The following is a 27,527-nucleotide window of genomic DNA, read 5'->3' as shown; positions in this document are numbered from 1 at the left end:
ATGCCATTTCTTTTAGAAAATAAAAATATTGATTTTTGATATTAAATTAAAGAAGCTTGAAATTGTGTATATTTTGTATTAGTTAAGTGAATAAAAGAAATAGTTATTTTAATGGATATTTTGATATTTTGTAAGTAAATTGGCCTTAACTTGCTGATGATTATGGATTTCCAACACTACGGAAATGAATTTAAAATCAGTGAAAGTTAGTGAAGATTTGAAATTATTATACAATTATATATTGATAGATAATCTATGATTGAAAATATTTTTACATGATTGATGACTTACATCTTTAAACATACATCAGGTAATAATGGTTCAGTTTTCTGAAAACGCATCCTCGTGATGAGCTTTAAAAAGCCCTCGTGTCCTCGCACTGTCCTTCTACGTACACGACAAAATCCTGAGAATGACATCAGATTATAAACTCAATAACAACAGAGATGTTTTTTAATTCAGCCTTTTTGTGAGTAATTACATTCCAGTTTTCAGCATCTTTAAACCCAAAAACTTTCTTTTCAAATAAACATCTGTTTATTGTTTTTGCATGACTGTGGCTTGAGTGCCGTGCATTTTTCTGTCTTTTTTTCTATATTCCATCTATTTTTTTCTTAACTTCTCTGCCCACTAGCCGCCCACTTCCATGGCTGCAGTTTCCATGACATCTGTTTGTCAGGCAGCATGTATGTCCATTCTTGTGTGGAGATGTTTGTGCTTGCATGTGTGTGCTGCGTGGGAAGCTCCACAAAGATCTAAGTCAAGCTTGCCTACCATGAGCCAATGAGTGTAAGGAAGGAAGGCCATTTTTGGAGATGTGCAAACACATCACGAGATACAAAAAAAAAAAAAAGAAACTCGAACTCAATCTGAGCATGCTCCAGTTAGAAGAGGCGAGAATTAATTAAACCCTGGTGCCCCAAATGAAAATACTTTATGTTCACTGCTTCAAAGAAACCGAGCATCCGTTCACCTGTGAAGGAATTTGTATTCATTTTTTTACAAAATTTTTGGTTCATTGGTTTGTATTTGAGTCTGATGTTTTCATATGATCATCAGTGATGCACTTCATATTCAGGCAGGGTGAGTTCACAGTGCTGGAGGTGAGCTGTGGTCAACCGCAAGAGTTTTCTGAATTCTTGGAAGTCTCTTTTGACTCCATTAGGTTTTAATGTCAATCCCACAGAATCAAAGAGAAGTTTCTTTCTAAAGCTGCCATTCTGTGTATTGTAAAAGATGCATAGAGGCCAAATTCTGCATCCGCAGAAAGCAAGAATTCAATGCAGCATCAAGAACTGTTTGGTCTTTATGACAATGACAAACAATAGTAGAAGGAAGATTGAATGTGTCATGCTTTACTGTGTTAAAAAAAAATCATGACTACATGGACCAACCATACTATAACATTTAAGTCTTTAATCACAAGCACGTCTCAGAGCTTTTTTCAGACAATAAAAGAGAGTGAACCGAAGTTAATATTTGAAACTCTGCATAACTGAAGATTATTGTTCTGATGTTATTTTATTTTATGTGTGATTTGCTCAGAAAGCATCACAGACTGCAGAAATGTCAGTACTAAAGCAAAACCAAAACAGCATCCTGCTTCTGTATTCACTTACACAGTCCAACTAAATGCAGTATGTAAGTCCTATCTAACTTTGTACAACTCTGCAGTCCCTTCAGCATGAAGTTGGCATGGTGACTGGTGAGAGAGCATAAGTCAGTGGACAGTGAAAGTAATAAATAAAAGTATTTGATTCAGTTTGGAATACTTTCTTTTTCTCTTCACGTTCAGCAGAATCTGCCTCATAAATATCTCATGATCCACGGCGTACGTTGAATTCACCTCCAAAATAACAATAAATGGTTTCCACAGTCGACGGTTTAATATTTCTTCAAATACAGAAACAGTAAGCATGAGTTAATCCAGAATAATCACAGTGTTTCTGGTTTTTCTGGTAGGTATGACTTTTGTTTTCGAATGCTGGATTCTATACTTCATGTAACCTCACAGGTGATATTTGACACCAAGTTCTCAAACAACCACTTTGCCTTTTTTATTTGCAAAATGAAAAATGTCCCTTGAACTTATTTCACCCGTACGTTTACCTGCCTTCTTAAATGTTGCAGAATTGCTCAGATGCAGCCACTGTCTAAGTCTCAAGATAGTGATAGTCTCAAGACTCAAGGAGGTTTCAATGAGTTTGGTAACTTCTGATTGAGAGGCAAATGCTTGAATTTACTGATTACAGGCCTAATTTGGTAAAGAATTAAATCTACAAATATAAATGTGGTGCAAAAAAGGATTTTGGCAATGGCTGCCATTTGTGAAATGTCCTGAGTTGTATCCTGTGTCATTCCTGCCCTGTATCTCTTCCATCTCTTTTTTTATTTATTTATTCATTTATGTTGCAGCTTACAGCATGAATGTGTATATAAAGAAAAGAACTCCCACAAACTGTCCAAAGGAGACCATAATAATAAACAAAAAGAACTTTTATAAAACTATTCAGTATTTATTTTAACAGAACAAAATGGGTATTTTCATGTATTAAAAGAAAAGGCTTCTCTTTCAGGGAGCTGAAATGTGTATGACTTTTTTTTTTCTGTTGCTATGTGATAGTTCAGCTAAAGGCTAATTAAAGAAGTGTTGATAATCCTGGTGTTGACTTTGCGACTTCGATAACGGCGCTCACGTCATTGGATTCAAACGGTTCTTTTTTGTCGTCGCCGAGCTCACCCGAACTCTCGCTCTCTCCCACTTTCCTCTTTTGTAAGTGAAACACTGACGACTCGGGAGGATTAAGTCAGCGGTTCAGAAAGAGAAAGTCACAAAGATAAGTCACATAAAGGGCTTGTTCAATAGTGATGAATGGACGGAGCGTGACACACACATCTCAGCTTTGTCAGGGTGAAAAGTCTCACTCTTTGAATTAATCACTTCCAGGCTAAATTAATTAGAGCAATTTCTGATACTGCTCTCTGCTCCAATGAGATGAAACATGTTTAGCTCACATTTATGGATCACAACACATTAGTTTTTTGTTGGTTTTGATTTATTGATTGAGTTGATATTGATTTTTTTTCAGTTGGTCAATCCATTGTTTAAAATATAGTCTATTTACAACTTTATAAGATATAGGAAACCAATAAGATTGAAGCGGAAATGAGTGAATATTTGGCATTTTTAGTAGTTTTCTATGATTTTTCTTTTTAAAATTCGATCAATTTAATTAATTTTCTGTGAATACATAATGACTAACATTGCTTATGTTGCAGAGGTTCCACGTTCAGTTAGATTTGGGCTCGATTTTCAAAAAATGCATTCAGCCTCAAGTGTCAGAGTCAAGGCTAACGAACTGTACATGATAACTGGCTGTACATTAACACTATTTTTAAATATTAAGGAGACTGAGGTAAAGGACAACAGGATGTCCTTGGGCAGGCTCAAATGAAGAACATGTTCAATTAAACACTGAACTCACTCGGATGCCATCCAGTTCTTTTTTTTAATTTTATTCCAGAATGCACACAACCTTAATCAGAAAGTGTCCTGAGGTGTGCAGTGGTTTAAATGAGAAATATTTCTAAGTCCCACTAGCCATAATAATAACAATACAGTAAATGATTAAAATGCATGTGTTGGAGTGATGAAGCGATATGGAATATTTACATTAGTAAGTGGAAAGAAAATAGTCCCAGCACGGACATAGAAATGCTTCAGTTCACAGCTATGGTGCATAAATCAGAGCGAGCTGCTGCACGGCTGGTCCGGACAGCTGGGTCGGGTAAAATGGAAGCTGTTCTCTTCCTTAGATGGATAGCTGAAAATATGCGGCCGAGCTCATCCAATGTAAACAATTTGTAAAACTCTAAATCCTCTGAGTGCCACTTACAGGCAGACATGTTCATGACATGTATATAAAAGACACAACAAACAGAGTGTTATTGTGCCAGGTAGAGGATACAGTAACATGCTGGCTGGCACTGAATTGGCAAACCAGTTTTCAATGTGTCAAACAGACTTTCATCCAGAAGACAACGGTTTGTCTCTTGTGTCAAACCAAAAGTCAACAGTGACTTATCTTAAATTAAAGGACCCGGATTTAGGATTTAGTAGTATCTAGTGCTGTAGTGCAACCCCCCTCTACTATTACAAGCATGAAAGAGAAACTACGACGACCATAAAACACGACAAACGGGAAACACACAATCTGGAGCCTGGTCTACTGTAGAAACATGGTGGTTCAACATGGCGGGCTCCATGGAAGAGGACCCACGCCATCTGTTTATATTTAAGGCTCATTCTAAGGTAACAAAAACACTAATGAAAACTTAGTTATGCATATTTTATTCCATATTCTGTAAATAAAGTCTTACAGAGTGGACCTTTAAGTGGTTTAATTTACTCATGTATCATTTTAAGGTCACGTAACGTACTGTAACGTGATGTTTTCCCAAACCTCACCGTTTTACAACGTTAACCATCTGTCTAACAAACACCATCATCATTTCCCGCATGTCCAAAACTCATAAAACGAGGCTTCTGTGATGAGGTTAAATGACCTGTGAAGAGCTTCAAAGATGTTAAATGACACGCAACACGTCCTTAAAAGTGAGGTGGTATGTACACGCCGTCCCTTGATATTACGTTGCCCAATTCTGGATTCAGTTCAGTCCCCAGTCACGTAAAGAAAAGAGAAGAACAGACCAGGCTGTTCCTTTGTGGTATGTTAATTAGCTTTGTCCTCATTTGCATTTACACATGTCCTCCCTGACTCTTGCTGTGGCACATTAAACACTGTCCAAACTGCGCACGTCAGCAGATTCCCTCCACGAGACAAAACAAAAAAATTGAGAGACTTGAGAAAAATCTGTTTTCTGCATCGGAAACTCAGGAGATGCGGTCTAGTTTTAGATATTTGGATGAAATAAATTAATCTCCAAAACCTGGTGCTGGTTATTTGTGTTGGGTCATAAATGATCCTTCACTCTGTCCGCTGATATTACTATCCAGGAAAAAAAAATCCCTAACAGCGTGTTCGCTTGTGACGAAAAGATAATAACTCTTTTTATGAAAATATAGCTTTCAAACTCACCGCTATGCTTCGACTCTCTTCTTTCAGTGTGCAACCATTAATCTTGAGGAAAGCTCTGATGGGATTTGCAGGTTCAAAGGAAAAGATCTCAGATCTCTCTGAATCCTCCGTGAGGAGACGTCACATCCCATCTCTGCACATGGCAGTTGCGAGTATGTCAAAGCTGATCTTTTACTTAAATATACTACTAGGAGTTTTTAGCTGGTTATGTATGTGCCTATATGACCCTTCAAAAAAACAAGACCTTCAGCAAAAAGAATGATCAGACAAAACAAGATGATGGAAACATTACAGCTTCTGCCCACAGGGGTTGCCAGAGTCAACCTAAAATGAAGATTGCCAACCCGCCTATGGTTGGCGTGAACCACGCAAAAAATATAAAGCACCTATCTTGGACTCCAACTTGGACTACAGGTTTTTCTCTGTATGTTAAGTACTTTGTCCTTGAACGCAATAACATATATCTTCCTCAACATTTGACTTTGCTGCTGTCGACTGAACTTCACTTTCAAATCTCAGAGTTCAGCTTCGCTTTGCTTCGGCAGCATGTTTTCGTTTCGGCTCAGTCGGACTCTGTTCATCTTCACAGACAGTAATTTCTGCAAAGCGTCGATAGAGACGGTCGAACCTGGAAAATAAATATCCTGAGAGAAACACACATCATCCACGGCAGCACTTTTTTACAAAGCATAAAGATATAATGAGCTCTGGTAGCTCTGGCTCTCAGAGATGTGCTGACAAATGTAAAGTTGCTTTTATTTCTAGACTATTTGAAGATTTTAAACTGGTATAAGAAATAAATATGATTATGGATTTTGCTCCAATTTAATTGTTCTAGTGCCAGCGATTACACCAAGACTGTTACACAAACAAAACAAAACATTATCAATATTGGGGACATCGTTAGTTGTTATGTTTGGATGATCTGCCAACCACAGAATCCTTAAACGCTTGCCCTTACTTAAGTAAGTAAGTAACATACGGAAATACATACCTCACATATGACCACAGAACACACTCCTGGAGTTATAGTAAAGCTAACCTGGAAAGTGGGATTTTAAATGTTTAAACAGTCAACAGACTTAGCTGATTGAATAGGAAGGAGGAGATATTACCAATGTCCGAGTGCTAGGAGAGTAAAAGAGCACTTGTCTTTTGTGGTTTGGCACACAGTATAGCCAACAGGTTTTGGTCGGTTGACCTAAGTGGTCCAAGTTAGTCTCATGGACTCAAATGGAAATGCCTAAGAGATTAGTACCTCCAAAATGTAGACAGGCATTGTAGCCGTGCATTGCCTTAAAACTGATTATAAGAAAATCAGTCCTGAACTTCACTGGCAGTATGTATGAAGGCTGAAATACAAGTGTCTTCAACAGATTCAGCAGACTTCGCTCCAAACTTAACTCAGTGGCAAATGCAGAAGAATCAAGCTTGCAGCAGCATTTTCATGAAACTTGTTGGAAGGGTGTAGCACAGGCCAAGAAAGAACCCATTAAGAACTGTAGAGGATCCAAATCACAGGGCGGATACACATATTAGTTTTTAATATCGTTACCATTGTGCGATAGGTCAGATGTAATGCATGAGAATTTCAGCTTGCTGAAAAAGAAACCATTTTTAAAAAATGATTCTTTATTTAGTCTAATTACCCTCTTATGCTTTACGGTAATGATGACTTGAAAGCTAAAGTGGGAATGAATGATCTATCTAAGAAACCTTAATGACAGAAAAGGATGGAGTAAAGGGGGTGGCTAATAAAAAAAATACTCTTGACAGCAGCTTTCAAACTTCACTGCACAAGCATCTGCAAACTTTCAAAAAACAGATTCAGGTGTGACGAACAGAGCATGTACATACACACAGACTGTACTCCCACATTTAAACCTTTTCTTGTTTATTTTTACCTTCCACAGACGTGAGAGAGATACAGTAAAAATGTTCCGTCCTTCTTCTCATTCCTCCCTCAGGTCATGTTCCACCTCAACAAGCTGATGCCTCCTAGTCTCTATTGTTTCCACGGGGAGTCTATTGACCTTTAACACCGAGTCGTAGAGAAGGTCCAGTTCAACGATTGAGACAATTTTTCCCTGCGGGAAAGACAAGGTGGAAGAGAGAAAGGAGGCAGGGTTAAAATCAACCTGGTTAGAACAAAAAATACATTTGCTTCCAGCTTGGTGACACCAGAATTTGAGTTTGCATGCAAGCAGAAAAAAAAACCTTAGTATATTTTAATGAGACCATTGCATCGGCATTTAGTTTTATTGTTTCCCCCAAAAAACTAGGTACCTGTATGAGTGAAGATGTGTTCACTAAATCAAACTGCTGTTCTGAATGGCTTAAAACCAACCCGGCATCACATGAACCCAGCAAATTTTGTAATTATGCTTTCCTAATTTTACTCAAATGAGAGCAGAATATAAGGACTTGTTGGCAAGCTGCTTGTGCCCTCAGACAAGATCATGGACACTGGATAATGGACGTAAAAGAAGACAAGATTCATTATGTGATAATGCATCAATTTGTTATTACTTTGTCACCCATTGTCTACTGCTGCTGAAACAGAACTCAAACTATAGTCAGTTTTAGGGCCAGGCAGCCTAAGGCTTCATGTGAAAGTCACCTGTTTGACCCCTGGGACCGGCAAAATAAAGTCTAGGCAAGAGAAAAGGAAAATAGCAGCGCTATTAGTTTGGGAAATGATTATTGTCCCCTGTCTGGACAGACAGAGGATGGAGAAGAAGTCCAACCAGTGTGAATTCATCAATCTGCAGAAGATTTGTCTGATTACTTTGACTGTGTGGTCTGTGAGAGGCAAAAGAAGATAACTCATAATGAATTATGAGTACCGAGATGGACGAAGGGAACATTAGATTGAGTGGTCAGAAGTCAGAACCTGCTATTGATTTCTGTCCTTCTGTTTAGCTGGATGGTAGTGGGTGGCGGTGGGACATAGGTGAACAGACGTGTAAGGAGGTCATTCTTGTGGACTCAAAAGTTAAATTAATACAATTCTTTGTGAATCTTTGGTAGAAAAAAAAAAAAAGTTTCCAGATGTTCAGCTTTTTTTCAGACTTTATTAAAAGTTTCATTCCTGGTTTGGTCTTTAGAAACTTTCGGATTATCACATCTTCAGAAATATTGGTTTTGCAGTGGAAGAGAGGAAGATAGCTGATATCAATAGTTGAGAGAAATCCCAACACAAGCTCCATTTAGTCGATGTTCTGGAGCCTCCGATCATATCACATGACCTTTATCAGCAGATGTAGTTTGCCCAGTTAAGTTCGGAAGACCCTAAAGTCCTTAGAGTTATCCTCAAGCCTTTTCCAACCCTGCAGTTCCCCACCTGTCCAGCAGCTGTCACTGCAGAGCTAAACCTAAAAACCCACCTAAGAGCCTTTTCCCACTGTAGCTCCAGACATTTTTCTGTCCAATCTTCCCACCTCAGTACCCTTTTGCACTGCTGTTTGTTTGGACTGATCTCTTGGGTCCCATTTGTTTGCCACCTGACCAAGTAAACACTGCTTCATTGTCCACATCTGCCTCAGTGTCTCCATTCTGTGCTCAGCTGTTACAATCACTGCATCAAAGCCACAGACTCTCAAAAATACATTAGGCCAATCAATACTTTATCCCTGGTTTATTGTCACACAGGATGTTATTGACACATGCTCCATGTTTGATGTTTATGGTGTTGAGTAGAAATCAAAGATTCATAAAGCTTAAAATGTTAGAGACAGAAAGCATGCAGACACATTTCCTGTTCTCTGCATGCATTTGAATTTGAATTAAACATGGAAGTGAAATGTGACCAAAAAGCAACAATAGTCTAAATGTAAATGCTTTTCAAAGAGATCTAAATATCCTATGTGACACTTAATAAACCATATGATGGAAATGGCTTCACATGTGAGCTAAAAGTAGAGGCAATCTTTATTCTCTGCTACACATTGTCTGCTAATCCATCAGACACACTGACAGTGGGCCATTATTCCTTCATCCACATGAAGTCTTTTCATTTCTAGCCCAACATGTTAAATGGATTTTCACTCGCGGTGTCCATTTGCAACCCTCACTGTAATTGTTCTGGTTTGAGGAGGCAGAGAAAATTAATATTGGATATTAAGGGAAGAAAGAAAACAATCACACCATTGTCCCTTGGCCTGCGACGTCTGACATTTAAGGTCTGGTGGCTGTGATTGAGGAAAACAAAGACACAAAGCGCCAAGAGGAACAATGTTGAAGAAATTGAGGAATAAAGTCAGGCGCTCTGTTGTTTGGTGGTGACATTTCCTGTGCTGCAACGATGTGAGGTGTGTAAAGGTCTTTGCAAAGTTTCATGTTGAGTGCAACAGTCTGAAATCACAGGCTGCTGATAAAGTCTAAACTGTAACCGTAGTGTCGCAATCCAACTGGATAACGGTCAGCCAGGTATTTGTTCTGTCTGTGCAATCGAGACGTGTTTGAGAAACATGGGATTTGAGTTAGAGTTACAGTTATTCTACAAGATCATGGTGTCTTTCTTCTGTCTCACTCTCATTTTTGGCAAACATGATATTTTCTTCCATACCTCCCTGAAAACCAATTTAATTCTGACTCTCAATCAGTCTCCTTCCAGATTGACTCCAGTGTGGAGTTGCCTTTCCAACCCTCCACTTCCACTATATATAGATATATAGATATAGATATCCTCACCTTTCATTTCCACCTGGGAATAGATATCTGCGTCAATTTTTCATTTTCTCAATAAGAGAACTACCATTGTGTAAAAATAGGTTTGTTTTTGTTTTTCAATCTGGCCGTGACTTTTTTCTCAAGCGAGCAGTTGTCGGATTGTTTGTAACACAGCTGCAAACCAGATAACACAGATACTCTTATGTTTGTGGACGCCAGCTGATGCCTGCACTTCACCATATGTGTCCTGTTGCAAAAACAGATGCAGTCCACATTGAAAATGAAAGATTTGTGAGAATGTTTGAATTTTAATTGCATTGATGTTCGGGATCTTCTTAGCTGTTTTAGGATCAACATTTCCCCATCTGCTGTTCGAGCTAATGAGTCATTTTTCAAAACACCCATTTCTCTTTCCTAATGGTATCATCCCCGTGTTTCATTGGTTCCCTGGTTGGTTGCCACATAACTTTTAATCTTTGGGTATTTTTCCTAAATCTAAAGGCTAAAGTCATCAGCTTCATGACTCCAGTCTGACTCGAGCACAAGTCATGTAGGCCACAGTTCTCATTGAGTTTAACAGGATTGGACAAGGGTGCGTTCAGATCTGTCACAATGTAAGACTAGGTTGAGCATTGTAAATCTAACAAGGCATAATATTTCTCAACGCTGAGAAATGTCCCATTTGACTGAAAAGACAAATCCTTTCTTTCTGCAGGAGTTGCTAACAATAAATTCTATCCAAAGATAAATGCAACACGAATGGTCCATGGGAGGTTTCATCCTTACGAAGCTTCCAATATTTCTGGCATGTTTTCATAGTTTTATCTTGTAACAGAAGAACAGAAAAGCCTGCAACTCACTAGATAGTAAAGAAGTTTATGATAAAAAGATGATTTGATTTGTCTATTGGCCAAATTATGACCATACATTTTGCATATATATGCTCTCCTGTCAAACATATTATAGCCATAGTTTTGTTCAAGAATATGAATCCACATGTGGATGTCTGTGCGAGCATGTGTGTGTAGGTACAGCCATGTTTATGTACAGGTTGGCATCTGGTCATTAGACTCTATGTGTACACTATATGTCTGCACATTCTCCTTTTAATAGCAGCGTAAGCACCAGATAAAAATGAAGTGGAACATAAAGTCGACAGTAAATTAACACAGTGTCAGGTAAGTGTCCCTGGGGATCAATATGCACTGGGTGCCACCAGCTGTTTTGACAAGAGGTCGCATGCACAAAGAATACATGAGCTCTTTCAAGCTTCCAACCACCTTCACTATAACTTAAAGAGAAGTTGTCCATTACCCGGGGGAAGATGAAAAACATCAAGTTCAGTCATGATACCTCCACCTGGAAGATGGCTCAAGTCGAATGGCAGATTTCCAAATGTAACTTTGCATTTTTTGATAATGAACATAACCTGTCTACCTAATAACAACTTGTGATATGCACACATGTTGTTTCATGAGATATCTTCACAGTGTACGTCATTCACAGACCAGGAGTGTCACTGTTTGGGTTTTATTCTTTAGTGTTTCCTGTTTTATTTTCTAATTCTTCCCTCTCATCATGTCTGTAACTTTACTTCCTGTCTTTGTTGTGTTTCCTGCCATTTTGATTGCCCCCTTCAGCCTGATTAGTTTCTGCTTTCACTTGTATATTTGGACCTCGCTTGTTGGGTGGACTTTGGATATTGCCTGCCTGTCTGCCTTAACAGATTTGTTTGCTACAAAGCAAAAAAGTTGAAGACCTGCACCCTCTTATAGGTACAAAATATCACTCATAAATCAATGAATGTTTGACAGAAACACAGTGCATGTGGGATTACCTGTTTGAAACCTGTTTGTCCCAAATTTGTGCACACATTGTACTGTGAGTGTATATGAAGATGAATGACATAACAGCTCCACAGTGAAGTGAAGCCAGAACATCTCATTCACCCCTTGGTGGCTTGCTGCAGCAAAGATGATACCTGTGGTGGTGACTCTGCAGAGGAACCAACTGAAAACATTTTATTTTCTATTGTGTTTCTAAAACTGAACCCCAAAGTTGTCGGGCCCCCTCCATGTCAACCATGATGAGTGATGGGGCCAAACAGAAACATCAGGATGATGTTCAAGTGTTTATTTTGCTGTTAATTTAATTGAGGCATTTGATGCTATAAAAAGAGGTTTTCACAATCTGACAGCTGAGCCCTATCTGGGATGTTTTGGCTTAATGTTTTATCCAGTGGGAGGACGTGGCGATTCATCATCCTTCTTAATGTACAGTCGATGACTGTTAGAAGAAGGTGGTTTTATTCTTGAGCTTTTTATATAAGCTGAAAATAGATATGCTGACAGTGAATCATGTCACAATCAACAAAGTATTTTTAGTTAGTGATTGTCAGCTGTGTGTGTGGACAGCACTCTCAATCATAATTTGGCTTAAATTTACATTTAGATCTCAACAGAAACTGAATTTCAGCTGGTTTTAGCTCTGATTGAAACTGATTCCTTTTTAATGTGAGTTGGTTCAGGGTCAGTAATTATACTAAATATGAGTGTGGGCGGCGTGTGGGAGCAACTGTGTGCATAAGTGAATGTGTGTTCTTTGTGTTTTTGGCTATTTGTGAGCATGATGTATGAGTTGTGTGTCAAACACCACCCACAGTATGCCCTGAAACAGCGTCAGCAGGTGTTAATAAATCACCATGCCACCGTTTCCTACCTGCCAAAGAGAAACAGAAAGTCTAAAAGTCCATCTTAACTTTTATTTGTTCAGAAGGACTTGTACTATAAATTTATCTGTACAGTGTGTAAGATAAGTGCATCCATTGACTGAAATTGAATTTAATATCCATAACGTTTCATGACTGTATAATCAGAACTGTCACCTTAGAATGAGACTTCTATATCGACAGAGGGAGCAGGTCTTCCTCCACGGAGTGCACCATGTTAAAATCACTGTTTCCACAGCAAACCAAACACTGGCTCCACATAGGACCTTTCACCTTTTTCATGTCATGTCATTTTCACGGCCACTGTGGCTTCTCCAGCGTGCTTGAAACAAGAAGAGGAGGTGAGTCGTATTCAGTTCATGCAATCCGTAACTTCACAACTATAGAAGCTGTTATGGAATTTTCTATCCTTAGGTTACACGAGGTCACGTGTGGGCCTTGAGGTCCTCAGCAGTATTAGTTGTTTGGCTTTGGTTGAGAACAGAAGGTGCCAGTCTATCTCAACACTGTGGTGACCAGGGTCGAAGAGACCTGTTGCTGCCTTCATAGACATAATACAGTAGATAGTTGGCCGTTGATTTCCAATCTGCGTAAACAGACATCTGTGTCTCCAGACTAGAATATGCTGACAATAACACCTCTATGGGTAAAGACATTCTCTGTGACTAATTCTGGGGCGTGTAGTATTTGTGGTGTTATCTTGGGGTTTAAAGTTGATCCACCAGCACGAGTTGGGCAGAACGTGAGACCGACTCAGGCACTTCTGATGAACTTTGAGAGTGTCTCTAATTCTCCTTGGCCAAGCGTCAATAAATAATACAGCATAAGACATCAGAGGCTCCTGAACACTTTCTTCCCTCCTGACCTCACCATTGACTTTTGACTTCAGCAATTTCTCCACAACAGATGCCACTAAATTCTACACACTGGATCTTTCAGCCCTTGTTTCTTTTTATATGGTAGTATCAGAAGGGTGAATCAGATGTGTAGTGTAAAAGCGCTTTAAGCTTTTGGAAAGATATAAGTACAGTCCATTTACTATACAAGACATGGTGGCTTTAGGATACTCTTGAATGGTTTTAGCCGATTTGTGTCCTTCATTATTTATCTTCTTTTAACCATTTGAGTCCATGATGCATTTGCACAATACATTACAGGCCTTCCGGTGAAGATACTGAAATCGAGTTTTTGATGCTATATTCGAGTGCACGAACATGCAGGCATGCTGTGCTGTGTATACAGCTGAGAAAGCCTCAGCATTATATTTTTTCTGAAGACAGAAATAGTCTGAGAGGAGAGTCAGCGGATGACGTATGAAAGGCCAGAAATAGAAGGAAAAGATGAAGGTGAGGGTTGGATGTCAGATGGAGATGGTATCCATCTCAGCTAAATTAAATCTGATGATGAACAAGGAGAAGAGAAGTGTTTAACGCTCCATATTAGATATGTCGGCAGTCATTGTTCTTTTCATAGATTATCATGAGCATCAGCATGAAGTCACCCCCAAACCACAGTGGAAAAGTTTACTCTGTTGCATGTTTTTGGTCTGTTATGGTTCAAATTGGCTAATTACAAACAACCCAAGGGCTCGTAAACACAATTAACGTGGACTCTTGTTCAGCTTGTTTATTGCGTGGAGTTTTGGTTACCTGACACGTTGCCAGGTTCGAGGTTTTGGCGATGATGGCGAGTCTAAACAAATTCCTGTCTCTATGTCTTTAGTTGAGGATATTAGATTTAGACATGTTTTTTTTTTTCTGTGGTGTTCATATGAAAAATCATCAGTGCAGGAAACTTTTGGCCTTCACTATCTGAATATAGAAGATAGAAAATCAGCCTGCTTATTCCGGAAGTTTTAGTAACAACAAAAGCGCTGGGTGAGTACAAAGTTACATTTGAGTGGTAGCAATCTGCAAGATTCATAAGCACGGAACAAGCTGAAAGTAAACAAAGCCAGAGAAGTATGTAATCACCGTTTTTTTGGGAGTTTTGAGTGTGTCCCTGCTGAGTGAGCAGCGGGGCTTCCTTTGCTCCCTGGCATCCGAGTTGTACACACTCAGTTTTGGCAGATTGTTTTCCTTGAAGGAAAAAAACTTAAACTGTGAGCACAGCAGACCCCGTTTTGGAAGTGAAGTGTCATCCTGTTCCACTCTAAATAAATAATGTCAGCCTACTTTGCATTGAGATTCTGCAGCATTTATGTCCCTTACCTCGGGAAAAAAGATGTGACCCAAACAGCAAGATCGTGTTGAAATAGGTATATAAATCTAGGAAATGTGTCAAAGCAGCAGCAGGAAACTGAAATATGAGTCAGGATTGGCACTTTTAGATGTGTGCTTTTGCTTTACTTTCACTCCTGGGAGATTGATAACTGGTTGGATATGTAGTATAGGTCTCTGCTTTGTTCTCAAATGATCAGAGTAGTCACAACTGCACTTTGTTTCTTATTCCTTTAATCATTTCTGCATCTGGCACTTTATAGAGAGTTCTTTTTGATTTAACTGAGTGTGAATTTTGTGTGTGTGTTGAGAAAGGCAACCAAAACGGCCGTATATTGATGTCATCTCTTCATCTGTCTGTCACGCTGAGAAGCATCGGTAGGGCGCTCAGGTGTGACGCGCAGGCCACTGATCAAACGCGCACACATCCGTGCAGGATGCCCGTTCATGACGTGGTGGCAGTCACTGATGTGAAAAGGCATGCGGCACATGTGTTAACCCACACCTTAAACCACAAACGCCGACATGTAATTAATGCGAATGACTCACCACCCGAGCCTGACGTGGCACCGACGGCTTCACGCTGGCTGGAGGACCATTAGATGAGATCAGACTCAGGCTTCACTTCATGAGTTGACGTGAAGGATGTGAGAGGGCTTAGATCTTTTTAGACCTTTAGACCTTCAGGTCCTGTTAATAGTTGAAGGTTTGAGTCAGAGTATAAAATTGGATTAGGTGAAGTTTGGTGTAATGTCATTTATTTCACTTTACTCATCCTGACCTTGTGGATTGATGCAGCAATTAGAGATTTTTAATCCGAGGAAAAATCCATGTCTCATTTCACAAATCCATGCATGTAGTGTGGTTTGCACCTTTAGTAGAAAACAGAGGAATGAAGTTGAGAACAGTCTTATTCAGGTGTTATTTCCGTGCTGTTTCGAAGGGTGCAGTTTCCTTTTCCTACTTTGCTGCTGTTGGTTTACGTTGGAGTGAAATCCAAAAACTTAACTCACCACTAGTCCGTTGATTGTAAGTGACAGGAACACTTGGTGTGGCTGAACCTTTACCGTCACCAAGCCTTGTAATCGCTCCATCCTTGGCTACGTTGTCCGTCTTGGCAATCGAAGACAGACATCGTAGCCAAGTATGGAATGAATATGAAACCAATGGTTCATAATTAAATAGCAGCTTCACACCTGATTTGCATGGTGGTCACGTCACAACATTTCTTGTACCCTTGTTTCAGATGATATCAAATGCACTCTGCTGACACCCAGTAGTGTTTGTAATCTACTGCTATCTTCTCGTGAGGCTTTCCCCGATGGCAGGACAAAATAATGGGGAGTCCCAGCGGCATATGTCTTGACAGGGGGAATAATGGGACGATGTCTGAGTAAATGGGTTCTTGTTGATGTTCCAGGTAATTGCAGAACACAGCTGTCATTGTTTTCACCCTGACAGTCGGCTGCCTCGTCATTCCTGTTGACAAGAGAAGACGTGTCTGCCTCCCTTCATGCAGAGAAATGCGCCTGTGCGCCTGATCGGTGGTGTGTGTGCAGTAGTGTGTTCATAAATGTGTGTGTTTGTACGTGTTAGGGTATCATTGAGTGACTTTGTGCTGAGAGAAAGTGACTTCTGATACTACTTGTGAGAAACATTGTTGTTGTTGTTTGTGGTGACAAAAAGTGTCCAGTGTTAACCTTTTAACTGAGTTTTATCCTGCTTTGCTCTGAGGAATGTGACTACAGATTTCAACTTTTCTTTCCTGCAACTGTGACTTGTGATAAGGGTCGGATTCACCTCTCAGGGTGATAAACAACTGAACTTTCTTTCAACTGAAGTTTGTTGAAACCAAGCTGAAGGTTTCGGATCGCATCAGATAAAGTGAATAAATGTTATTTTTATGACTCTTTGTCAGACTCTGATCCACTTTGTGTGTTTGAGGACCTCTAACCATTCAGCCAACACACTTGATATTCTGAGTGGCATTCTCTGTAATCATGTTCTGTCATATTACAGTTGTTTTGCTCATTGTCTTCTAAATCTCATTTTGTTCTTACTCTGTTGAATAAATCAAACACAATATTGGAGTAACTTTGTTTATTTGTTCCTCTCTCACTGGAGATGAGCTTGTGTAGAAAAAGCATAATTTGAGAAATAAAATGAGACTCTCGAGAGCAGAATATTTAGCGTTGATAAACTTTCACATGAGTTATACATTCATCATGCAGAATATTGCCTATAGATCATCTTTTTGTAACATACTACATTGGGGAACTGAATATAAATTGCCCAATCTAACTCAAGAGATGCAAAGTAGCTTTAAAAAATACTCTTTATATAATCTTAGACGTGCACAGCAACATTAATGTTTAATTCCAGCGCAGTCTTGCAAAAAAAACAAAAAAACATCTGAAATAAGCACAAAATCTGAAATGTAAATTACGGATGGATGTCACAAACGCACAGGGCTGAGAAACCAACATGACTTTGACATGCCATAAGCTATATATTGCATATATTGATCTTGGTTAAAAATTAAAACTGGGAATTTGATCATAATTTATGGATGAAAAGCAGTTTTTCCAGAGTTGATTTGAACCCCACCCGGCACAGCTTTTACTTTTCTCTCTGTAAGTTCAAACTACTCATCCACTCGACTTTCTCTCATGTTTTCGCACAGTAGGGATGCTGAACGCCTTCAGTCATCTATCATGCACGGCAGATACGATCATTTTCTGAAAATACAAAGTACTTTAAAGTCCTTGAAACTCAACACTGTCTTATATGTTGACCAAATTTAGTTTGAGTCCCTCTGTTAAGTGTATTGCATTTGTCCTTCTGCAGTTCTTGAATGCTTTTTGCTGATGGCACGGTTTTAAATCAGATCTTGAGTTAATTATAGCTGCATAAATGTGAGATGTTTTTTTATTAATACCAGTGAGCCTGGAATAACATTAAGTACGACATGTCAGGATATTATCTCTGCGTTGTCCTCCTAAGGTTTGTGTGAGTGATTTCAGGTAATTAGCTCACTGTACAATTATGTTGTTAACAGTTTTAACTCCTACTTAAAGAATGACATAATCAACCAGACAAATTACATGTATTATTACTTCTGATCCTTGAATAAAACCCTTCCAGGGAGGTCTTCTGGCCACTGGAAGCAGCTGATTTCCAGCATGAAGTGGCTTTTCTTTGTTGCTGAGGAAGACTTGAGTATTAAAGCGTACATCTAAGTTTAAACATCTTTGGTTTTTTTGTGATTTCCACCAGGATTGACGTTTAACAAGAGCGAGACCTGGATGAAAAGAAGTGACCTGGAGGGGAAACAGTGCTGCAGCAGCTGTTGTGCTGATGAATCTTTTAAAAGAGGCTGGCTCACTTTGGAATTGACTGACAGCGAGTCATTACCACTGTTTGCACTTGACTGGTAAGTACTTAATTTGTACCCTCCTGCAGATTACAGTCAAATGAAACTTTGTGTACGCCAGCTGTGTCTGCTTTCACTGACTCGGCATATTAGCTGACGTGAATTGTTTGTGCCACATTAAGGTGGCTAAAGTTAGCCGCTGTATGACTCACAGCAGAAGAGAGAGGGAACAGAGAAGTTCACAATGCTTTATGGCATTCATGCACCGCTAAATACTTTGATTTTGGTGAATCTGGATCGTAGTTTATGAAGAAGATGGCCTTTCCATCTATGGTCAAGCTGAACCACCTCAACTGTGATTGAAAGAGTTTCCTTAAACTGCTGCCAATTATAGACACAAGTAAACCTGGGACTGAGTTTTAGTCGTTAGTGTGAGCTTTGTAAAATAAAAGGTTGAAAGATGGAGTAGTAAGTGATGTTATCTGGCTGTGTGTTGCTACTGTACGTCTTGTGTTGTTGCAGTTGCTTGATGTTTGGCTGTGTTAGCAAAGTTGTCACTTGGATGAATGCACACATCTTGATCCGGCTCTTCATCCAGTGTCCACTGGCAACATTTCAGAAGCAGAGCGTCTGTTCTCCAAGCAGCCACTTTTCTAAAACTTTCAAATTGTTTTGCTGACATTGATCTTGCTTTACAAGCATGGATACATATTGCGGCCTCATTTAGATGTGGTAACAGATGCTTTGTGGCTGTACTTGAAGATAACAACCTTTTTTTTTTTTTTGTCGTTTTAAACCTCCTGTGTCATCATTTTAAATGTCAGCCGATCTCGCGGCACAGCTGCTGTCATTTACCCTGTGTTTTTGTTAGACAGTGTCGTGAATCATAAAATTGTGATACTACTTGAACAGAAACATAAAAATATCAACATAATATAAAGGCAGAATTGGGCTGTGATAAAACACTGCAGATAAGTGATCACAGAGAAGAGAAGGGGTCTCAGACTGGGGTAACAACAGGCACCTGTAGCAGCTTGCGCCTGGCTATTGGGAACAGTTGAAAATGTGCTTATCAACATATGCTTGGTGGTTAACCAAAGAGGCCCAACGGACACAATACGAACGCAGGCAGATCATGTATACAAATCCTCCATTCCTTCTGGTCCTTGTTTTCAAGGTTTTAAACATTGAGTCTTGTGAATTTTCACAGAAGATAATATAACTGATGTTGAATTGACCTCGTACCATCTCTTTGTCAGCTGTGTGGCCGGTGGAGTTGATCCTCTTACTTTAAACTTTCCAGTACCCTCGGACTTTCATTCACTATGATTTATCTGAACCAAATGAGCCTTGGGTTTTCTAACTCAGCACTTTTTTTGACAAATCCTTGAGTCTGGGGGATTTTTACTGCCCTTTTATACTTTACCATCACACGTCAAATTAAAACCCCAGCAGTGCGTTGTGTTGTAACCCTGGTTGACTTGCTCTCGGGGCAGTCTCGTCGCCATCTTTAGTGCAGTTTCTGGAAACCAAAGAGAACTGCTGCGAGAAAGCCCCTTCAGCATCTGAGGAACAATAGCAAAGCACATATACCAAGAATACATTGTGCTCTCTCATCCTGCCAAGTAAAAGAAAAGTCAATGAGCCTCCAAAACAAACAGACTTTATTTAATATACCATGTATCAAGGTGATTCAACTGCAAAACTCTCCATGATCATCTACTTGTTCATAACTCATCATTTATTAATGTCAGTCTTTGAGGTGTGTTTGGTCAGAGGTGATGTGACTGCGTAAGAAACTGGTGGAAAGGCACAAACAATTTCAGCTTATTGACGCGTGAATCTGTTGATAAAAGTAAAGCAATGTCGGGAGCGATGGACTGTTCTGACTGACCTTCAGTACAGCTGCATGTCTAGTTTATATCGATGCTGAACATCGTAATGTGCTTCTTGGGGAACTGGAAACTAAAAGCATGTTAGATGACTACAGGAAAGTACCACGGTTGTTGGTATGCAAAGTTGTTCGCTTAACTCAAAATTGTTGCCTCACCCTGCACTCCCATACATCCAAATGAAAGATTCAGCTTTCACAAATACTAAGGAAGAGCGTCCCAAATTCATCCGTAAAATGTTTTTTAAGATGAGATACCACTCTGTGAAAAGTGGCGTCGATTTAGTCCAAAACCTTGGGGACAAAAAAATCATGTGCTACATTTTAAGGCATCGCCTGTAGCAGGTCCATGATTAACAAAAATGACTCCTTCAGACTGGATTATACATTCTTAGGGATATTGAACAAAGTCACTGTGCGGCTTAAATGCTCCGTTTTCACCAGACGGATGACTATTTTAACAACTCAAGTAGAAAGAAGCAGTTTTGTGCTGTATTGAAAGCGATGCTCCTGTGCTGAAGAGTCCTTACTCAGGACCTGTTCGAGTCATTCAGGACAATGGCTGAACAAAACACACCATAAAATCTCGTACTATTGGTGGTAACGGGTTCGACAGCTGCTCTTTACTCCGACAATAAAAAACTTCTCCTTTTTCCATTCTTGCAGAAGCAGCTTGTTAAGTTTTTATGTTCACCGTTTGGATTTTTAGCAGTTGCACACACCGGCTCCAACGTAATGATGGAGGAAGAAGCTTTTTTGCTGGCAGTCATTGATTCAGATTGCAGATAGGGAGTCAAACAAAAAGAAAAGAAACACTTAAGTCGCCCTCCAGGCATTCGCCGCAGCTGAAGATCTGCCCATGTTGGATGAGCCTTCACGCCTTTTTGCCAGAAAAAAAAAATTGATGTGTTCAGATGTTTGGAACCGTGCCGCTCCCCTAGTAAAACCTATTTTTCATTTTGTGATATGAAATGGGACGTCTGGTAAATGCACTTCCCTGCCGAGCTGAGAAAGCAAAAAAACACCCAGTGATGAGGGGAGAGGGGAGTGATACGCACTGCAAATAATGAGTCATTCCACTCGGAGCTTGATGGTTTCCACTTTTCTCCTTTCAAGACTTTTAGTGCAGAAGGAGGTGCCACTGTAATTACAGCGTGTTTTCTCAGGTTTAAAGAGTGAAAACTGTAGCCACATTTAAAGTGGCACTTTAAATGTTGGCACAGGACTGCTGTGCTGTTGCCATATCATTACTGTACAGTACTGTACATACTGTTGTTTACTGTTTAGACCCCTACATTTATTTTATTTTATATACTTTGCTTAAATTTACATATTTTATATTGTTTTTTTTTTATACTTACATTTCTATTCTATTTTATACTTTGACATTTGGCTGCTCTGGGACCAGGGAAACTAATTTCATTCCATCCCATGTTTAACGTGTTGAAATGACAAATAAACTCCTTGAATCCTTGAATCCTAGCAAATGTAGCAAAGAGTTTACCAAAATCTAAAATTAAACACTACTTTTTGCATGTTAATATCTGTAGTCAAAGCGGAAACAAATCCTAATATCTATTGTTACATTTGTGAACTGTGTTTTTAGTATTTTAATAAGAACGTCAGTGTTGTGTGTCTTGTTCTTGGTCAGACGGTCCATCAGACTGCTTTGTGTACTTTTCAGACAAGTAATTAGCTGCTTGCTAAAAGGTCACCAGCTCACCTCTCTTCTTTGTCCATTATCACAACTGGTTCTCAAGCTGCTCTTATTCCCCTCTTCTTCTTTATCTTTGTCTTGTTTGTAATCTCTCTTCCACCCATGTGCACATTTCTACAGCAGTGATTTACTTTGTGTCCTCGCTGGCGATGTGATTCCACGCAGACCGATGTTGGTGGATCCGCTCTGTGCGATGCAAGCAGAGTTTGTAGAAAGGAAAATTTCCCACCAGTTAATAAACTGTCATTGCTTGCAGCGTATATGTTACACGGAAATGTAATTTGTTGATGATGCTCAATATCACTAACATTAATAACATCACGGTCCTTTAAAATCTAAATGACCCGGCCAAAACAACAGAATTTAACACAATTAATGCTGTACTGATATGGTAAGGCCGCTTTCTATAATTTGCATAATTTAATCAAATCAAAACAAATTGTATTTGTATAGCCCAAAGTCACAAAATACATTTACCTCAGAGTGACACCCTCTGTCCTTACAATCTAATAATTTATTACTGCTCCCTCCCTGCGGTTGGGTGTTTGACATTTAGCACTTTAAGATGTGCCCTGCCCAAAATGTCATAATGTTTTATGCAGGTTGTGCTCTGCAGACCTTTTTAGTTGTTTAATTTTAATTTTGTCAAGGTTACATTAAGTGCAAACGAACTGGGAGTTTATCTTAGCTTGTGGCAAAGTAGGAAAAATGTATTCATCAAAAACAGAAGGAAGAAACATCTGTGTCACTTTGTCAGCTCTTTATTTCTCTTTCTCTGGTTTTGACTTTAGACTTTGCCACTACAGTGACACAAACGGCAGACAATGGTACAAACTCAGGGCAGTTCAGGCTTACAGCTGCAGGGATTCAACTTTTCTTTCTGTACCTCAGTGCTCTGTACCTGCACTCAGAGGACAACAGGGTAAGGTGGTGATGGAGCTGGTGTGTGATGCCCTGTGATATTGAGGTGCACAGTGGCTGTATTGTTTAGCTCTGCAACAATCATACTTTCAATTTGCCCCCTCCTGTTTTTCATTGCCCTCTTCTGGTCTTCTCTATTTCTGAGGTCTCAAGGTTGGCGTGTACGGGAGGGGGGACCAATTATCCCGGCAGCGGTGTTGGTTGTGCATGTGAGTTTGGCCCGGGTTAGTAATGGATAACGTGTTAAAGAAGCAGCTGGAACAGTATGATAGATTGTGCTAATGGTGGGGGGCTCCATGGAAACCAGGACCCGCAGAGCAGATTTGCATGAGGGAGAAACCTTGACTCTTTAAAACCTTTGTCAGAGATGAGTAACAGCCGGGGAAAAACTCAAGAAATTGCAGTAGGTGTTATCTGTTAAAGTAGGTGGGCAGATGGCACCCAGGAGAGGAAACTTTCAAAGCTGCTTACAATAAAATACTGTATCCATCAAGCACCTAGGTAGATTTCAGGAAGGGAAGTTTGAATGTGTTAGGACTTGTCTGTTGCAAAGATTCTCAGTTAAAGGAAGATGGAAGTAACGTGATTACACAAAGGTCTAAATTTATTAAAGCAAATGTTGCTGCGGATTCCCTTAGCATGATCGCATCAGTGCCATGTTGGAATCTATCATAAGGACTTGATAACAATAAACATTTTCTCTTGGAAATTGAAACAAGGGTAAAGAGCAGGCCGATGTTGGACAGAGGAGATGGACGACTGCTGTATTTCTCATCACCCGTGTCTTTTATTGGAAGACGGAGACTGGACATTTACGAGGAGCCTTTGTTCATTAAACAGGCATTAGTTTTAGATAATGGCGAGCCATATGAGGAGATGAAGATCATAGTTTTGCATCGCTGGAGTTATTTGCTCGTATATTTAATTATTGAGCAGGAAGAGCAACAACCAGCTCCATGCTTTGTTTTAATATTACAGCATTATTTTCTTTTGTTAACATTTCTGTTTCTCTTCTGTAGTCTTGTGGGTTGTTCTGTGAATCTGATGGGTTTGTCGTTAATATTATCCCCCGCGCTCAATTTGACTCATTTTGCAGCCTTGAAATAAATCGATGTGTAATTGCAATCTGTGATTCAGCCGTGTGAAACATTTAGCACAGAGAATAAAAAGAGGGAGAGACAGTTTTACAATTGTATGAAAAGTAAAAAACAGCTGCCAACAGAGGCAACCTGAATGCACATTATCAACAGCGATGCTGAGATGTCCACGCCTTCTCTAGACCACAACCCAAGTGGAACTACCCAAAGATCACCTCAAACACACTCAACTGTATGAAGTACTACTCTTGCTTTTGATTTCCAGACAATTATTTAAGTAATTATAGAGGAAATTATAGTGGTATTCTTCAATGCCGCTTAATTACAACAACCTTAATACTATAATTAACTCAATCGTTACAATCGTCAATCATTCGAGTAATAAAGGCATTCAGTGGTGTCTGTATTGGCTCATTGAAAAAACAGTCTGGCAGTGTTAAGATAAAAATGTACATGATGTATGTAGTTTCTCTCTGAGCTTCAGTTGTTACCCGAACAAATTGAACTGACTAAGAGACACACAAGGGACCATATATATAATATATATTTGTGAATTATGGATCCATCTCCCCTGAACCTGTCTCCTAAGAGGTTCACCTTCCCGCTGCACATTCAGGAGATTTTATATGGTTGAAGTGTTTTACGATACGGTGCGGTCTTCAAGCCAGGTTTATGGATGTTGTTAGAAACACCTCTGCTAACATAATCCGGTTTAACAAACATTCAGGCCTTCTAGTCCACAGAGATAACGAAGAGCTCATGAATAATTGTACATGTAGCATCTACAGCAGTGAAAGACCCATGGGTGTTTTGATGCTTCCTCACAGGAGGACAAAGGTGGTTGTCTTCACTATCACATACTTTCTGTTGGCACTTTTCTTTTAGCATTTTCTGGTCCCATCTCCATGGATACCTGCAGGAGTTAGGTGCTACTTCTGATGAACTAGCATAACATGTTCCCTGGGTGCAGATCTTGCGTATGCACCCAGCCGTCTCGCTGCCTCTGAATGTCGTCCCAGAGCCAAGCCAGCTCTCACTCCCCATCCGACGGTCATTCTCTGGCTGATATGTGGTCACAGCCTCTGGTGGTGAACTCATAACGTGCACGCGTCTGTCTGAGAGTCCCCAGTTGGTCCACTAATCCAGTCTGGTGTGGGGCTTAGAGGGGGTCATTATGCATGTGAGAGTGCATGCGCCTGCTCATGTGTCACTTGTGCATGTATGTAAGTGTGCGTTTATCAGCCCTCTGTCTCCTCCACGCCATCTGCTCGATGCGGTACTGAGCGGACCTTCCACCTCCCCGCAGGCCACTTTAACCAATCCAGTCGTGGCTTGGAATTAATGTTGTGTAGAATGGACACCTCCTAGTTGGCTGTTAATTGCTGGGAGATTGTCTTCATTTATGATGGCACACTGCATAAAGAGTGGTCAAGTTGTGGAGATCAGAGCGATGCTCGAACACAGGCACTGATAGAAATACTGTCTGTGTTTACGCTCATGCATCATGTAAGGGAAAATGCAAATCTATGGTGCAGTCTGTCAAATCTATGACAATTTTGGATTTTTTTTTGTTGCTGAATGAGATAAATGTCAGGAGCCAAAGGTGTCGGAGTATTTATTATGACCTCCTTACGGTGCTCATTTTAGGACATCCCCAGATCTCAGACTTAGGTGTCAGACTCAAATGAAAAGGCATCAGAGTCGCCTAAAAGTTACTCAGTCTCAGAAAAAACGTTTGTCATCCTCACACAAAACGACCTCATCCTCACATGGAAAATGCAAATCGATGGTGCAATCTATCAAATCTATGACAATTTTTGATATATTTTTTTTTTTTGGTGCTGAATGAGATAAATGTGAGATAAAAGTCAGGAGCCAAAGGTGTCGGAGTGTTTATTATGACCTCCTCTTTCTGTCAGTTTCTGTGTATTTACTGGTGTGTCATGTCAGAACATGTGTTTGTACCCGACACTCACTGCTAAAGGTACAAAACACAATCAAAATGTAATGGTGCAACGTAACCTGAGATTTATAATGATAGAGCAGCTTTACTGGTCATGATTGAAGGCTCTGTATTGCAGGAAATTGGACTCTCAGGGTGTCAATTAAATGAAAATTGTCCATGTCTTCCCGTGCCTGTCGGTAATCTTACACCTCCACTTTTAATTCTTTATATCAGTGCTTTATAGTGCTCCCTGCAGCCGGTGTCTGAGGTGGACCAAAGATGATTTGTGAGGGAAGAACCTCCGCTGTACAACAGCAACTGCAGCAAGATGATGCTTCTGCTCTTGAGTTATGATTATCAGTTACACCCCTAAGCTCAGGTGTCATTGGAACAACTTTTCTACATTTGGTGACAGCTCACAGTGCAGTAGTGGGAAAGACTGTGTTCAGGGTTGGTTATGACACAAATTCAAAACATTATCATATTTGGCACGTTGGAATTTGACCCATTTGGGATGACGCACTGTTTGCACTTCACTGTGCACCTCTCTGACTGACAGCTTTTCTTACCCCGTCTGACACCATGTGGATTGTGCTGATGCTGTGAAACCAAACCCATCTGTCTGGTGCTTCGGTCAGGTCAAACCGGACTGTAACAGTTTTTTGCATATAGCTGTCGTTCTGTGAGAACCTCTAACCTCTTTATTTTCCACTGCTGGTTTAACTCGAGCGTGAATTCTTTCTTTATCGGGAAAACTACCTGTACAACTAAAACTCATCCTGATGGAGTTTTTGTGAAGTGATCTCTATATAAAATGGTGGTCATCCACATTTTTATTCACCGATGTGTCACTGGACACAGCTTTTCTTTGGTGGAGTACAGATGTTTCAGATCCATCAGCTGTATCTGAGAAAAAGATTAGATCCGAGGGAGAAACTAAGTGGAGCTGATGCGAGATTGTGATAAAACCGCGACAGCAAACATAAAAGGCCCGTTGGCTTCTCTGTTGAAACCTCAGTGAAATATAGAAAAGTCCTTTCACAGAACATGAGAGAGAGATTTTGACGTCTTGAAACAAATATCCCTCTGGATGACAAGTTCTTTATCCATCTTTTCCCCCGTGTCCTCCCTCCCACTGTCCCGGTCTATGGAAAAGCAAACAAAGACATGAAGGGAGTGTAAAATTATGACACACATGGGACGAAGCGGTTTTTGTCCTCATTGCAAATATCAACAAATCGAACACATACAGCAGAGAGTGGTGTTGTTGGGAACACTTGACCTCACAGTGTCACAGCAGAGAGCAGGGAAAAACAACTAGTCCTTGTAGCTAAATGATAAAACGTCTTCTCAGAGGGACCCATCATAACGAGAAGAAATGTTTTTTGATCTTCCTCTTCTGTAGTTCAGGATCAGGTCTGGCTTCTAAAATGACTTCCCACAGGTTTAGGAACACTCTTAGCCTTGGGTGTAAAAGATTGTCATTGAGTAAACTGATGATATTTCATGCAATAACAATAACAACAGATGATAAACCGTTTTGTCCAGTGTCCTCGGACACTTTTTAGCTTCTTCTATCAATGTCCTCTTCAGTCTTTTTGCCTCTGCCATCATGTCCATAGAGCCTCCTGAGCCTGGTTACATTACCCCCTTGCCTAGCTCCGGTTCTGGCACACCACCTCTTTCTTTCCCCGTCTGTATTCCCCCATGTCAAGGGCCAGAGAAGCTCCTTTTACCAGTGGCCCAAAACACATGTGGTACAAACACTAACACTCTTTGCAGCAGGTTACTTTACTGTCCATCAAGAAACTAACTGTGACATGGTGCCCGTGACTTAAAGCGTTAAGTGCTTAATGCAGGTTATCG

At 40.0% G+C, this 27,527-nt stretch overlaps 1 long non-coding RNA gene across 1 annotated transcript in view; it reads left to right on the top strand.

The window, feature by feature from the left end:
• The first annotated feature begins 11,400 nt into the window (after window positions 1–11,400).
• The window catches only part of LOC113746937 (uncharacterized), a 25,083-nt gene continuing 8,956 nt past the window's right edge, over window positions 11,401–27,527 (top strand). The window contains exons 1-2 of the long non-coding RNA XR_003463240.1: window positions 11,401–11,545; window positions 17,994–18,150. This is a non-coding gene — a long non-coding RNA (uncharacterized LOC113746937). The remainder of the gene's footprint in view (window positions 11,546–17,993; window positions 18,151–27,527) is intronic.

The sequence above is a fragment of the Larimichthys crocea genome, chromosome I, assembly GCF_000972845.2.
Source record: "Larimichthys crocea isolate SSNF chromosome I, L_crocea_2.0, whole genome shotgun sequence".
NCBI classification, from domain to species: domain Eukaryota; kingdom Metazoa; phylum Chordata; class Actinopteri; family Sciaenidae; genus Larimichthys; species Larimichthys crocea.
This window is presented reverse-complemented; position numbering and strand designations above follow the sequence as displayed.